This window comes from Sarcophilus harrisii, chromosome 5, assembly GCF_902635505.1.
Source record: "Sarcophilus harrisii chromosome 5, mSarHar1.11, whole genome shotgun sequence".
Taxonomy (NCBI): domain Eukaryota; kingdom Metazoa; phylum Chordata; class Mammalia; order Dasyuromorphia; family Dasyuridae; genus Sarcophilus; species Sarcophilus harrisii.
Window position 1 is genome coordinate 259,148,651 of NC_045430.1, and position 16,527 is coordinate 259,165,177.

At 31.0% G+C, this 16,527-nt stretch overlaps 1 protein-coding gene across 1 annotated transcript in view; it reads right to left on the reverse strand.

The window, feature by feature from the left end:
- Positions 1–16,527, reverse strand: part of LOC116419550 (translation initiation factor IF-2-like) — a 288,497-nt gene that overhangs the window by 50,441 nt on the left and 221,529 nt on the right. Inside the window, exon 3 of the mRNA XM_031940250.1 lies at positions 3,199–3,417. The gene's annotated coding sequence lies outside the window, so the exon portion shown is untranslated. The remainder of the gene's footprint in view (positions 1–3,198; positions 3,418–16,527) is intronic.

A 16,527-nucleotide genomic window follows, 5' to 3' on the forward strand; every position in this document is an offset into this window, starting at 1 on the left:
AAACTTACCTTATAATTAATAATTAAAAAAACAAAAACAAAAACAAAAAACCTCAGCTCTGCTAGGATAATCATTATTCCAGGTCCTTAATAACTCATCTCTGGGTGGGAAAAAAAAAATTCCTCTTAATTTTTTTGAAAAATAACATTCTGGACCTTCCCTTTGCCCTGATAAAATTCAATCGCCTATTTCTGGACATATTGTGTACTCCTATTTGACACTAAGTAACATAAGATTAGGATCTGCATCAGAATAATCTTTGAAATACCAATATTTAGTACAGTGCCTTGGATGCTATAAGCATTTAATGCATGTTTTTAGCTTGAATGTACATTTTATGATAACATTATTAGAATAAATTAACAAAATAGTAAAAAAAAAAGTCATGCTACATAATATATAAGTAAAATAATAATAAAAGATTAAAATAAATTAACTAAATATATATTAGCTTGAATATATATTATACATGTATATTGCTTAGAAGGAGGACATTTCATTTTAAAGCTAACTTTTAAGAGTTGGAATTAGCCAGGCAAAGGAGAGATTTAAAGGAAAAATCCACACGTTAAAATGGCATAAGTAAGTAATATTAAAATGTGGAAAGATGACACCACAGAACACAATCCTGATTTGTGCTATATTTCTGATGATAGTAAAGAATAAGTGTTTAAAAAATTGCTCAGTCTAGAGACATGAATAATTACATTTTTCTATGATTGAACTGGAAATCATTGGCAAGGGAAAAGAGCAACTAACTTAAGCAAATAAATACTACTGTTTGTCCCAATTACCCGTACAAAGCACACATGACATATCTAGGTAAATACTCCCTATTAAACCTTAAATGGAGTTGGCCATTAGCATATATTACAATATAATCCTTCAGCTGTGAAGACTCCCTGCAAATTCAAGCCTATATCCCAGTTAGAATTAATAAGAATTATGTATTTACCTGAGGGAAGAATAATTTCCTAATTAACTGGCCCTACTGGCATATTTTCATTTTGACTTCCTAAAGTTTGCTTTGTTTAATAAATGAAATGAAAGTGGGAAAAAAAGCTTATTTTGCAAATTGCTCAGAAGTGCAGTGATCACATTTTATTTGCATTGCTTTATTATATTAGTCCCACTTTAAAGTCTAGTAAAGGCTGCCTTGGGCTATATGCTACTGTAATTAGAAAAACATTTTGCAATCATTCAATATGTTCAAAGTCTCACTGTTGAAGATATTTCTGATGAATCAGTAATAGAAAATGGAGCTGTGTCTATTATAGTTTTTATATTCTTAGAAAGCATAGGCAGGGGTCCTGGGTATGCTATAATAGTCAGACATGATCTCTAGAAACAGAACAAAGAATAAACTTTAAGAAAACCTTTATTACTAAACTTTTGCCATGTTAACTGACTAAAACATAATTCTTTTTTCACTAAAGAGAAAGAGAAATTTCTTTCTATCAAAAGAAGAATCTGAAAAAGAGAGAACAAAAAAAGCTGAAAGACAGAAAGCATCTCCTAGGATGAAAAACACTGATCATGAACACAAATACAAACTGAAGGACTTCATTAAGGTTTTTAAGATGACATGATGATAGACAAATTCATGTTTTTGAGATCCCAGCTATCATAATAATGACTATGAGATACAAGATTCAATGTTCCTTCTATTTGGCTGCTAATATACTGGTATTTCAAACCTCACCTTGGCTTCATGTCCAATTACAAAATATCATTCTCAAATGAAAATTCTAGCCAGAGTGATTGCATTATTTATATTCTCACTTGTATAACCCCAACATACAGTAAACTATGAAACTTACTAAGACTTGTTTCATTAATGTTATTTTATATCTATTCAATTCATTATAAACATAATTGCAGAAAAATGGAACACTTGGTCTTATTAAGCCTCTGGCAACTTAAAACTAAAAATATACAACCTTAAAAAAATCCTAAAATGAAATTAAAATTAGTTGCATGAAAAAAAAATGAACTTTTTTCCTCCCCAGATCATTATACACTAAGAATAACCCAAAAAAAAAAAAAATGTAATGGCTGAGTTCATATAACATTATAAATCAGAATAAAAACCAAAGCCATTAAAACAAATCAATAATTGCCCTGTCCAAACCAAATACTTAGATAACACCCAGATTAATAACTGGATTTCTCAACTTTAATTTGAAGCTCAATGTCATTGCCATTTGAAATCTTTCCCAATGGCAGTTCCATGATAAAATCTTTCAGGATAGTGAAGAAAAATGGTGTTATCTCACTTCCATATCAATCATTTCCAAGCTGTATTTATTTGAAACATTTAGAAAACAAATGACTTCATGAATTCTTAACTGGCGATTTCAGAAAAGCTTTATCTGAATCAAGTAAGGGAAACATGCAAGTTTAGATGAAGTAATTTTATACTAAATCCAATTAAAATAAATAAATAAAGAGAATACATTTATATAGCAACATTGCGCTAATCTCTGAGCCACAATTGTTTGTTTATATGTACAGAGATTTCTACAAATCAAACCCAGGGCAAATGTATCCTTATTTAGGGCAATTGGGAAGGGAGTACAGGCCAGGTGGGGAGTAGCTCACTATAGACATCCATATGGTCAAGTCTTTTAAAAAGAAGAAATTTAAAGATCATCTCAGTGATAAGTGCAGCTATTTCTCAACATCTAAAATGAATTCAAGTTCTGTTCACACTCTCTAAATTTAGTTCTCCATAAATTTAGTATCCTGCTACAATGCTCGAATTGATCCATCCTAGTTACACACTTGGTATGATTGCCAATCTACTTTTAGTTTGAGCTACTTAAAAAAAAAAGACTACAAAACATCTATTGGATGAAGTACAATAAATGCAAAAAGACCAAATGTGTACAAGACCAAAATGGGATAGTTTTTCTTTTCTAATCAGTTTCCTACTTGATCATCAAACAATTTTAATTAGAAAAATACCACCTGAATATGACTTATTTTAATGAGTCTTAATGACACAGTGTTTATTAAGCCTTTTCTAAATAAGACAAAAGTTATATTTTCACACTTAAAGAAAAAAAGCAAAACAAAATATCACCAAACCACCAAAAGCAATCACCAATAGTTGATTCTTGAAATCTCTTAACCCACAGAGTAAAAGTAATTTACTGCATCATATAAAACTGAAAATGTGTATTTGGGCAAGCTTACCATTATCAGTTTTATTATTTCCATTGCTGAGTTGTTTTAATCTCTTCTGATGTGATTTGCCATTGTAGTGGATTTGTGCTTGTGCAGCTGAATTCAGCTGAATATTACATACATTGCACAAAGTGAAATTGGTGTGTTTCTTCTCCCTTTCTTGCTTTTCTTCAGTATCATCAGGTACTAGCTCAGTCTCACTCTCCCCATCTGGTACACATGGAAAATCTGGAGAACAGAGAAAATGAGTAAGGCTTGAATCAAGAAATCAATGTTTTTTTTTTCTCTATCACATACTCTCTGGGTCATTTTTTTCTGCTCTTCTTTCACATGTGATGCCCCATCTCACATGCCTGTGATTCTGTACTAATTCTCTTCCCTTCCTGAAATGTATCCCCTTCTCACCTCAATTTTTTGAAATTCATAATATCCTTCAAGATTTAGGTCAAGAACATCCTTCAACACGGGAACATTCTTGGTCCCTCTAATTTGTAGTATATTCTGAAGTAAGGTCAGCTTGTATATGCATGTATATGCAAATCATGTTTCAGTTGTCATTGTTTTACTTCAGATTATTTCATGATCAAAGCATTAGGATGTGGCAAAGTATATATGTACATACACACACATACATAGATAGCACATATATAGAAAGAATATGCATGTATATCTGTATAGGTATGTATGTATCTATACATATACTCATGTATATACATTTGAAGACATTTATATATGTGTAAAATATAAGTATAAGCATGTGTGGTATATATATGTGATATACAATTCATACAAAACATATGTGACAATCAAATCTAACACAAATTCTTATATCTTCTAAATATTTTTAAAAATAAAGTATGTATAGATTGGCATGCAGTTAAAAGCTTTTTCCAAACAAATTATCACTGGCAAAAATGTGAGCTAAATAGAAGAAATGCCATGGATACTGATTATTATAAATTTGTATAAATATTCAACTGATATAAATAAATTGCCATGACAAAGAGACCAAAAGAACCTGAAAATGCTTTAGTCAATAAATTTTAACTTACAAAGAAAAGCAAAATTTCAACAAAGGATAATACATATTTAGAATAAAGACTTTTTGGTAAAATCTTATGAGGACAGAATAGTGGGAATTTATAAGGAGAATTACCTCATAAAATGGAGAAGTTTAAAAAAACCTTACCAAGCTACTTAACTAAGCATAGCCATCATTGGGGCAGTTAAAGATGAAGTTGGAAGGGAGATCACAAACAGATAAAAGATAGGAAAAAAGCTGTAAAGATGTTGAAAACAAACTTTTTGACATCAAAGAAAACAGAGCCCTTACATATGAATATGACCATTATAGCTCCAAGGCTGTGGAAAGAGGGGGCATATATGGCCTTCAAGAGTATAAAGATAAAAAAAGCACTTTGATCATACCAGTTGTTTTTTGTGGGGGTGCAAATTAGGGATCCCAAAGAAAACACCCTTCTGTTCTCTTTTATTTTTATTTTTAAGTTGTCACATAATATATATCAAAAATTTTAGGAGTATTTTCCTAAATATGTATGTGAAAAAAAGTCAATCAATCAATGAAATTTCTTTTTTTTTATAAATTTAATTTCCCTAGGTATTTCATCTAATGCAATTAAAATCTAATAATTTAATAATAAAATTTAAATGTATAAGATGCCTCAATAGATTCAGTGGTAGACCTTTGTTCTCTGATTTCCTGATGATTAATATTGAACGAGGCATAATAAAGAAAGAATTATTCTCATCAAATCCATCTGCTATTGGCCACTGAGGATGGCCAAAGCAGAATGCAAATAAAAGGGGGATTCCCTTTTGATGATGAAGTTCTCCAGATGCTCCTGTCTGCAGAAGACATTGGGTTGTTTGGACATATGTAGTTCAGAATTGTGCCTAGAATTATTCTTTATGGAATGAATTCTGCAAATAACAGCTAGGAAAAACAACCAACCAAGCAATAACAACACAGAACATTAAGAAGGGACTGAAGATGGAATAGTGGGGTAGAGGAGAGGAGGAGATGATCTCATTAATGGTCCTCATCCAAGAGCTGTGTTTTTGTTTTGGTTTTGGTTTTTGGATAGGGCTCAGTTGCTTCTCCATTGTCAAAAAATTTCATGATTTCTCAATATTTTATGCTTTGAAGCAAAGCCTCATCTGCCCCATCCTATCAGCATATAGAACTTGGAAAGATAAATGTGCTACAGTCAAAAGAATGCTGATTTTCAAATTAAAAGACCAAAGTCCAAATGCTATCTAACATATATATTTTAGTCTAGATAAGCACGTGTGTGTGTGTGTGTGTGTGTGTGTGTGTGTGTGTGTGTATACTATATAACCAAAGGATAAGAAATCTCTTCTGGCTATAAAGCTATAATTCTGTATAAGGTATTCAAAAAAAATTTTGGATAAGGAGAGAAATGAGACAATTTACTTGAGGCTTTATTTCTAAGGTTTCCTTCCTTATATTGTATTTCTCTCATGTGTTATCTACCTAATTAGTATATACATTCCTTGAAATCAGTGACTACTTTTTAATGTGTTTATGCATTTCTTGGGATCTCAAAATTTTGATATCATGTATATTACATCACATTTCCTGCCTCTAATCTATCTGCACTTCACTCTATCTTTTCAAAATATTTCAAAATGATAAAGAAAGATCTAATCATGTCACTATCATACTCAATAATCCCGGTGCATCCCTATTACCTCCAAGATCAAATATAAAACCCTCTCATTGACTTCTAAACCCTATTACAACTTATCTCCATTTTCCTTTACAAATGTTTATATACTTGATTACCTTGTAAGGACACAAGAACTCAGTGACACTAGTCTTCCTGCTATTTTTTACTATCATATTCCATGGGCTTTTCACTGTATATCTTTCTCCTCACTTAGAATGTTCTCTTTCCATTCTCCTTCTTTCTGCCTTCCCTATATTTTTTGAAGATTCAATTCAAATCTCATGTTTTTTTTTTTTTTTTCAGAAAACCTTCCTAACTTTTTCCATCCTAATCTTCTTCCCCTTACTACTACAGTTTTTCTTCTGAGATAACATTCCTTGTGTATATAATTGAATGCTGTCTTCCCAATAAGATAGGAGAAAGGATTGTGTTCATGTTTTTCTTTATATGCTCTGAGTATAGCATGGTTCCTGGCACCCGGTAAGCACTGAAATAGTGAGTGACTCAGAAAAATAATGATTAATAACTAATCATTTGGAGAGATAGGGAGTTCCCCTTTTTCTAGAGTCTTTGTTTAAAAGTTCAGTCTCTAGAAAGACAATACTGATAATGAGCTGAATTAAATCTCTTCCATCCTAGTCATACTCCACCCAACCTTAGAAGAAATCATAAAGAGGAGAAACCCATCTTCTATTCAGGTTTGAATAGGGATAAGTTTTTTAATTAGATTATCTAAAGTTGGGGGTGGTGTGGGTATAGGGTGACATAATGTCACTCAGACCCTCATTGTAGTGAGCACATTTCTCATTGTAATATTCATTCACTCATTAATGATAAGCCAATGAGAGTTGAAGGGCATATAAAAGTGAGCCCACTGCCATGAGGGTCTTTGGTATTCAAGAATTCCACTGATGTCTTTTATTAAAATGCTAGCAATTTTAATAAAGTGATAAATTACACAGTAACTGTCTCTCAAACTTTTGAAACATGGCACCGACTGACATTGCCTTTTGGGGAAATTTTATAGTGTTCTCAATGGTCCCATATTTATCACTGAAAATCCATTTTGTTTAATCAAATGTATGTTGTTTTTGTATGCAGAAGGGCATAGGAATCTACAGTCTATGGAAACTTGAAGCTGTGGATTACCCAAAGGATGTCCTTGGAAAGACATCTTGTGGGGCAAAACAGGCAGTAATAAATCAGCCACAAATAGCTGCTCAGGAACAATGTAAAAAGTTTTCAATATGATTCATGGGCAAAGAAAACAATAACATGGCAAAATACTAAGAGAAAGGGATAATTGCTGAACAGACTATATGCTCCACCAAAATCCATGAAATTTCCAGAGATGAAGGGGAACATTCTGGATGTATTATATTGAACTCTTATGTAGGCTTATGGTAACACAAAAAAGAGCACAAGCTTGAAAGGCATGAATGACCTACTTGGAAAGCATAAACATCCATGTCAATGAAAACACAGATACAAAGTATTAAAGTACTATTTACCTAGAATATAGTTAATGAAAATAGGAATATAGAAATTTACTCATTCTCATAATATTAGAAAAAGACTGAGCTTTATTGAATTATTAAAATGAAATAAATTTAATTTTAATGACTTCTAAGAAGCAAGTGCAAGAACACATTATTTCTTACTTGAAAAATGAGAAAATCACAACTTGCCCCAAAGACTTGTCTGTCATACTAGAGGAAAAAATGCTTGCATTGAACCCATTCTCCACTAGAGTGCAGTATGAATTTAAAATTCAAACTCTTGCACTTGATGGTTTCCTTAATACCTCAAATCTAAGTAAAATATTTTTGCAAACTCATAAGTAGCCATATAGGTGCATATACATAGTTTGTGTGTGTGTATTCCCACTCACTCATTAATATATAAGCTTAAAATTCATGAACCTTCAGACACGAAAAAGCATAAAAAAAATTAGGGAGATAAACAGAATCCGATAGCTTAAAACCTAGCATTCTGTGTTATTATGATGTATTGATTAGTAGCGGTAGTATTGTATTACTTTAATATTAATATGAAAATATGACACAGAACATTTTAATTAGCTCTACATCATTCAAAGGAATAAAAAGTTATAACAATAGAATATGTTTAGATTATACAAAAGCTATAAATCAAGAATGTTAATTTTTTTCAATGATAAAATTTATTTTTAACACATTGTGATAGCAGGCACTAAATATGCTCTCATTCAAAATCATCCTCCTAGTTTGTACATGAAGATATAGCAATACTTTTTCAGGAATGACATTGAAAAATTTAACCATACAGGGGTAAAAGATGGGGGGGGGCACCCTTACTGGATAGAAGAAAAATCCCTCACCTAAGGGTCAGGAGGTGTGAAGATAATTTCCTGCTGTGTCATGGAGTGGTAATCTTGATAAAGTAACTTTTTCCAAATTTATTTCCTCGTCAGTGAAATAATCATAAGAAAAATAGAGACATGAACTCAGATGACTTTTTGGGAAACCATTGAATTAGTTTGTCTTTGTTGTTACTGTATCCATCCATCCACTACAAAGATATAATATTTGTAAAACTTTTAGACATATGTGTATATATAAAATTATCTTGCATACACATACACATATATACTTATTACAGCTCATGTAAGTATATGCGTGTATATCTGAGTATATACAAGACTTATTTTACATACATACACATATAATACATAGGTATAGGTGTACAAAATACATTTGTGTACATATGGATATGCTTATATGTGTAACATATATATATGCAATAAGTATATCCATGTGTACATATACATATAACTTATATGTATATGTAATAAGTGTATCCATGTGTATATAGAATACTTGTTCTATATATACTTCTATATATTTACTTACATATTTACAGATACATGTATTGTCAAGTATATATGTGTATATATACACACATATTCACTTGACTATATATATATACATATATATTACACATATACACTTATTTTTATAATTTCACAGGACTGTTTCATTTATGATTTTATATCCCTACTATTTAGCATAATGCCTTATATATAGTAGGTGCTTAATAAATGTTCCATAAAACACATTATATACCTTATAATTATTCATATCATTTCATTTCTATCAGGGGAGAGGACATCGCAGCTGAAAAACTATGGGTTCCAAAGAACAGATTTTAAATTTGAATTCTATTACTTACTACCTATGTGCCCTACCAAGTTACTCAGTTTCCTAATCTGTAAAACACTGGAGAATTCAACTAAATAAGCTCTAAAATTCATTCCAGTTTTACATTCATGGTCTCATGCACTTAAGTATATGTGGAATAATGAATTTTTATTTTTATCTTTTTAAACTTTTTATTGTATTTTTATCTTTATATTCCTAGCACCTATATTATTTATATTTCTTATCTTTATAATCCTAGCACTTATGATTATCCCTACTAGAATATCAATATTATTGAAAATCATATATACAAATATATACATGCATATATATATATGTGTGCACATATTAATAACAAATCTCAAATATTGCTGAATCTCAAATTCAGGTGTGCCCACTTTGTATTCGATTTTGCCCACCTAGGATTATAGTATCACAGGTGTAGAGAAGTGAGTTTTAGTAGCCATGTCACCTAACTGCTTCATTTTGTGGATGAGGAACAAAGGTCCAGACACATCAAGCCCTAGTTTATCTAGTTAGAATTATTGTCAATCTGAAAGTAGGTCTTTCTAAGTTCAAGTTCTGGTTCTATTCACTAAATCACAAGGGACCTTGAAAGCGTAGGACTTTTTAGAATACTGCCGTGAATCCAGTGCAATTCCAAGAGACTAAAGTATACACTTATAAAAGATAAATGCTGTTCTACTTGCAGAAACTTTATGCTTTCATCATTTCAGACACATAAGAAGAAGACTTAATATATTTAAGATGCCTTTTCTCCCCCCTGTCAAACCTCATCTTCTGCCCAGGATTTCAAGATCTAAAGAAAGCATCTTTTTTTCCTTGCATGCCTAAATTCAATGGGAAAAATTGTTTCCGGATTCTAACTTGCCATTCTCAATTCTGAACACTTTCTGGATGGGCCTAACTGTCCCAATGAAAGACACAGAAAACTAGAAGTTATTTTTTTGGAGTTTCCTGTCAAGATTCTCTTTGAGAATTCTACATAACTTTTTTTTCCCCTAAATGGCACATCAAACAGCTTTGTGCTTTGGATAACAAAAAAAATTCTGTGGGATTTGAAGCTATTAATAAATAGGGAAACCTGAGGTGAAACTCATGAGTGTTTTGCATTTAAAAGATATCTCCGAAAATGAATTTGAAAACTATTTATATATTAAAACTTTGCTGTTGGCGAGTTGTTTCAGTCATGTCCATCTCTTCATGACCAAATTTGGAGTTTTCTTGGTAAACATTCTGGAATGATTTGCCATTTTTTCTCCAGCTAATTTTACAGATGAGAAAACTGAGGCAAATAAGGATTAAACTGTGCCAAGCTACCAAGATATTATAGTATAGCCATCAGGAGATCATGATGAATTTATCAGTCTCTTTTGAAATTCTTTTGCCAGAACAAATTGTAAAAAATGATAAATTCTAATTCTTTAGAGAAAACTAAAGATGTAATAGGTTTAACTTTATTATTTTTTTATAATTTGAGCTGTTATAAAGAAATATTATCTATAATGTCTGTTATCATTTTTTACAATTTGTACTGGCAAAAGAATTTTGACAGAGGCTGATAACTTTTACCTAAACCCTACACTTGCAATTCTGTTTGCTTCTACAAGATGAAAAATGATATTTGGGCTTATGACTACATATGGACTTTGTCTTGGTATGGAGAAAATTTAGCATGTATTCTAGTCATTGATGTTGCATTTTCCTTTTTAACTAAATATTTAAATTGAATTTTAACTAATTTTAAAAAAAATTTTAACTAAAATAAGATTTTAAACTTTTTATTTTTAACTAAAATAATCAACATAAATATTTAGTTAATTTTTTTTATTAAAATCACTATTTTTTACTAAATTTTAACTAAGATGACTAATATAAATATTTAGCATCTATTAAACTTGCCACTATATCACATCTAATTTTGATCTAAAATATATAAGAAATATAATAAATTTGAAGTAGTTTACTCCAATAGAGATCTATCATCTCATCAATGTTGACATTTTTTTCTTCAGTTGATGTAGATTACAACCCCACCCATTCATGTTTATCTACCCTATGTGACTCTCCTAAATTCCATAAAAAAGGTGACTATTCCAAATTCTGAGACATTTTCTTTTGATATTGTAAGGATGCCTGTGGAAAACATGGGTAGTGCAATAGTTATCCTTCCCTTAACACATTATAAGTCCATATTTTTTTTTACAATACATTTCATTGATATTATCTTTCATAATATTGTTGTTGAGTCATTTAATGATCCCACTGTGGTTTTCCCTTGGCAAAGATATTAAAGTAGTTTGCCATTTCCTTCTTCATTTTACAGATGAGGAAACTGAGGCAAACAGACTTAAGTCACTTACCAAGAGTCACACAGCTACTAAGTGTCTGATGCCAGAATTGACCTTAGGAAGACAAGGTTTCCTGAGTCCAAGCTCAGTGCTCTTATTCACTGCACTACTCAGCTATTCATTATCCTTCTTAATACTTCTTCCTAATTTATTGTTTATAAGATTTTGCAACCTGTTCCCATATGCCACTTCATCTGAATGATCATCAACTTGAATCTTTCAGATACTTAAGTATTTCATGAAATAGAGCCATAAATCAATTAAAGGACATTGATATTAAGATGAACAATGGTGTTGGGTGAAAGTTTTAGGCTCAATAACCACACTAATAGAATAACAAATAGAGAAACTAAACATCCTGATTTCAGGATGAAATGAAACAAGCCTTTGAACTCTAGGAAAAAAAATAAGATAAATATAACCATATATAATTCACAGAAGAAAATAAATAAAATTGTCCTTATTTGCAGATGATATGATAGTTTTGGGGTAGCTACATGGTTCAGTGGGTAGAGCAGTGACTTTGGAGAAAGAAAACCTAGAGTTCAAATATAATGTTATATCTTATTAGTGCTATGACACTAGGAAAATCACTCAAACACAACTTGCATAAAATTAGAGAAGGAAATGTCAAACCACTCCAGTCTCTTTCTAAGAAAACCCTGTGAAAAGTTGATCCATGGAGTTACAAAGAGTTGGACATGACAGAATGGTAACGATAGCAACAAATGATGGATTACTTATAAGCAAATTAAATGTAATTAAAATTGGAATTAAACAAGGTGGAAAAAAATCTTAGTGGCATATTTCCCCTAATAAAATTCTAATACCAAAGATATGTAAGAAATTGATATAATTCATAAGAAAAAATGTCATTCTCAAAGAACTAGACTACATTATTGAATGCAAAATGGATAATTTTGATTATATTAAGTTTAAAAGTTTTCATACAAACAAAACCAATGCAGACAAGATTAGAAGGAAAGCAATAAACTGAGAAAAAATGTGTACATTCAAAGGTCTCATTTTTAAAATGTTTAGGGAATTGACTCAAATTTATAAGAATTCAAGTCACTCTCCAATTGATAAATGATCAAAGGATATGAATAGAAAATTTTCAGATGAAGAAATTAAAACCACTTCTAGTCGTGTGAAAAGGTGTCCAAATCATGTTGATCAGAGAAAAGCAAATTAAGACAACTCTGAAGTATTATTATACACCTCTCAGGTTGGATAAGATGATGGGAAAAGATACCGGCAAATATTAGAGTGATGTGGGGAAACTGGGACAAAAATACATTGTTGATGGAATTGTGAACTGATTCAACCATTCTGGAGACTAATTTGGAACTATGTCCAAAGGGCTATCAAATTTTTCATACTCTTTGATCTGGTAATATCTCTATGGGACCTATATCCCAAAGAGATCATAAAGGAGGGAAAGGGATCCCTTGTTTGTGGCAGCCCTTTTTATAGTGGCAAGAAACTGGAAACTAAGTGGATGCTTATCAGTTGGAGATTGACTGACTAAGTAATGATATATGAATGTGATGGACTATTATTTATTCTATAAGAAACAATCAGCAAGATGATTTCAAAGAGACCTGGAGAGACTTACATGAACTGATGCAAAGTGAAACGAGAAAAAGCAGGAGATCATAATACATGGCAACAGCAAAATTAACTATGATCTATTCTGATGGATGTAGCTCTTTTCAGCAGAGATGATTCAAGCCAGTTTCAATGGTCTTGTGATCAAGAGAGCCATCTATACCCAAGAAGAGGACTCTGGGAATTGAATATGGACCACAACATAGTATTTTCATTATTTATTTGTTGTTTGCTTGCATTTTGTTTTCTTTCTCATTGTTTGTCCTTTTTGATCTGATTTTTCTTGTGCAGCATGATATTTGTGGAAATAGGTATAGAAGAATTACACATGTTTAACATACATTGAATTATTTGCCTTCTAGGGGAGAGGGTGGAGAGAAGGAAGGGAAAAAATTTGGAACACAAGGTTTTGCAGTATTGAATGTGGAAATTTATTTCTGCATATGTTTTGAAAATAAAAAGCTTTAATAATAAAAAAGAAAAAATGCCACTCTAAAATACAGAACTGATCAAAGGATTTGAAAAGGAAGTTGTTAAATAAATAATTGCAAACCCTCAATAACCACATGAAACAGTGCTTCAAGTTACTATTAATAAGAGAATTAAAAAGCAAAATGACCCATTAGATTGGCAGAGAGGATAAAAGGGGAAAAAAGAAAAATGTTTGAGGGATTATATGATGACTTTCACTGAATAAATGCCCTTTTGGAAGAGCTGAGAATTGGTTTCAATATCATAGAATACAATTGAATGGTACAGCCCCTAATTGTTAAGCTGTAAATAGACTCTGACCCAGTGATACTACTACCTCAATCATGACTACTACTATTGTCATTACCATTACTATGATCATGACCACTGCTACTGCTCTTGAGTATTAGGTGCCAAGTTCATAAATTAAAGACAGAGGGAAATCACCTCTGTGTACAAGAATATTTCCAACAGTACTTTGTGATGGTAAAGAATAGGGGGAATTGCCTATTTAATTGCCTAATTAAGACTGAATAAATTTTAGTATATGGATGCAATGGAATTTGTTGTACCATGAGGAACAGAGTGACAAACTCAAAAAAATAGAAATGTTCGAATGAATTAATGCAGAGAAAAGTAATCAAAACCAAGAAAAGAGGGTATATGAGAGCTACATTAATGTGTAGAGAAACAACTCTAAAAGGTCTGAGAATTTTGACTAAGGCAGTCAAACAATTATAATTTCAAAAGACCAATGATGAGTTCTGCATTTCTTGGTTGAGGGGTGAGTAGCTAGAAATACAAAATAAAAATATTATCAAATATGGACAATACTTTAATACATTTACTTCATAATAAATTGAGGAAATCTTTTACTTAAGAATAAAACAAAAGTTAGTCAATAATGATAAATATGGAAAAAAATATAATAAATCAGCTCTTTTAAAGATGTTTTTAATGGCCTAATACTTTTTTCAAAAAGCTTGCTTTCTCCAAACATTATTTTACTTTAATAAAGATGGAAACTCTAATAGGCATACAACGGTATTTTATTTATTATAAATAATTCTAAAGTATATTTAATTAGGTGCATTGATGTATACTATTAAACTTGTTATAAATAATTTAAAATTTTAAAATAAGTTATGCTAACAGAAATTCCATTAAACTAATTACAAAACATACAAAACAATGGAGTTAAATCACCAAAAGGAGCATATAAATGCACATATACATACATGCATTCACATACATATACAGAGTAAACATAACTATAATATACTCTTGATAGGAAACAAGGAGACAATAACTATAAGTTGTTATTATAACCACTTTGATTCTTCCCCTTAATTGATACAATGCCAATAGACTTATTGCATTTTTCTTCTCTGGACATTTTACAAATTATATACCATATTTATATATGGTAGAATTTATTCAATACAATGTGATAAAATATATCACATGATATAAATTGATGTAACATCAAGTAGAATGATATCCTATAAAGTTCCTGAGTTTAAGTCTGGTCTTAAAACACTAGCACTGAGATCTTGGGCAAGTCATTTAATACTCTTTGCCTCAATTTCTCATCTGTAAAATGATTTAAAGAAAAAAAAAGGTCAAACCTTTCACTCCAGTATATTTGCCAAAAAAAGACGCAAATGAGGCTATGAAAAATCAGACACAATTGAAATGAATGAACATATATATGTGCATATACAATTTTAAAAAATTAATTATATTTTAAACAGAATTTTATTCATTTTGTCCCAATCTATTATGTCACATAATTTATAGATAGAGAAATATCTAGAGATAAGATCATTATTATTTAACTATTATTAATAGTATTATTAATTATTATTTATAATTTTCAAGCCAATTGGATTAGTGAGTAAAAAAAAATTATTGATTTAAAGACAAAAGAGAAAGAATGTGATCATTTCCAGATAAGAAATGATCCCTCTTCAGTCTATTCTTTGTGTTTAAATAATATTTCCATTTATTACCTAAAGATCAACTAGAGATTAGATTCATCCTATTTGGGAGTAACAGTAAGTGTGGAACTGGGAAGGAATTAAAAACTTCTTTAAATGGGACCAGAACTACAACTCACAATGAAAGACCATAAGATTTTCTCCACAAAAGGTGTCACAAGCTTTCTACAACTGACAAGATAAAAATATCTTAAGAGAATTTCAGAGGTTCAGAGAAGTTAAAGAGCTTTGTCCATAGTTACACACCATTATGTGTGTGTATATGTGTATGTGTATTATATATATGTGTGTGTGTATGTGTGCGTGTGTGTATACACACACATACACATGCACACACACATACACACACATATATATTTATATATATATAAATATATAAATATATATTTATATTTCCTAGGTGGGATCAGGATTCAGGTTATTCTGTCTACACGATGACCACTTTACCAACCTAAGCACAAATTTTCACAGTGGAAAATATCCCTGGAAAACAAAAAGTCAATGGTAACTGTATCAATAAAGAGAGTTTCACTTCACCTTTTCATCAAGTTTGAATTCAAATCCTACATTGGCATCCTTTCCACAAAAGTCCCACTCAAAATTATGCAAATAGTTTTTAATGAAAAAAGTTTAATTTGGCACATGTTACTAGGGTTGGAAGAGGGGAGTAGCATTGTTGGGGAAACATGAAATTCTCATTCCCAGGGGACTGAGGTTTAAGATGCCAGCTTGCTCTATTAGAGTGTTAACACATCAACTGAGAATTAAACTGTTGAAATAGCACAGCAGATAAGTATTTGGCTTCATTCTCCTAGGTTTTTAACTCAAATTTGGTTCAATGATGCTTACCAGTAAAACAAACTTTCATTGAGGCATTAGCTTTTTGCAATAGAGCAGACTTATCTTTTGTGCAAAAGTAAAGCGAGTAAGTTAGGAAACTTTGTCCCGAACAAAAGCAAAGCTAAAGACTCTCTTCACTTCTTATATCTTTCTA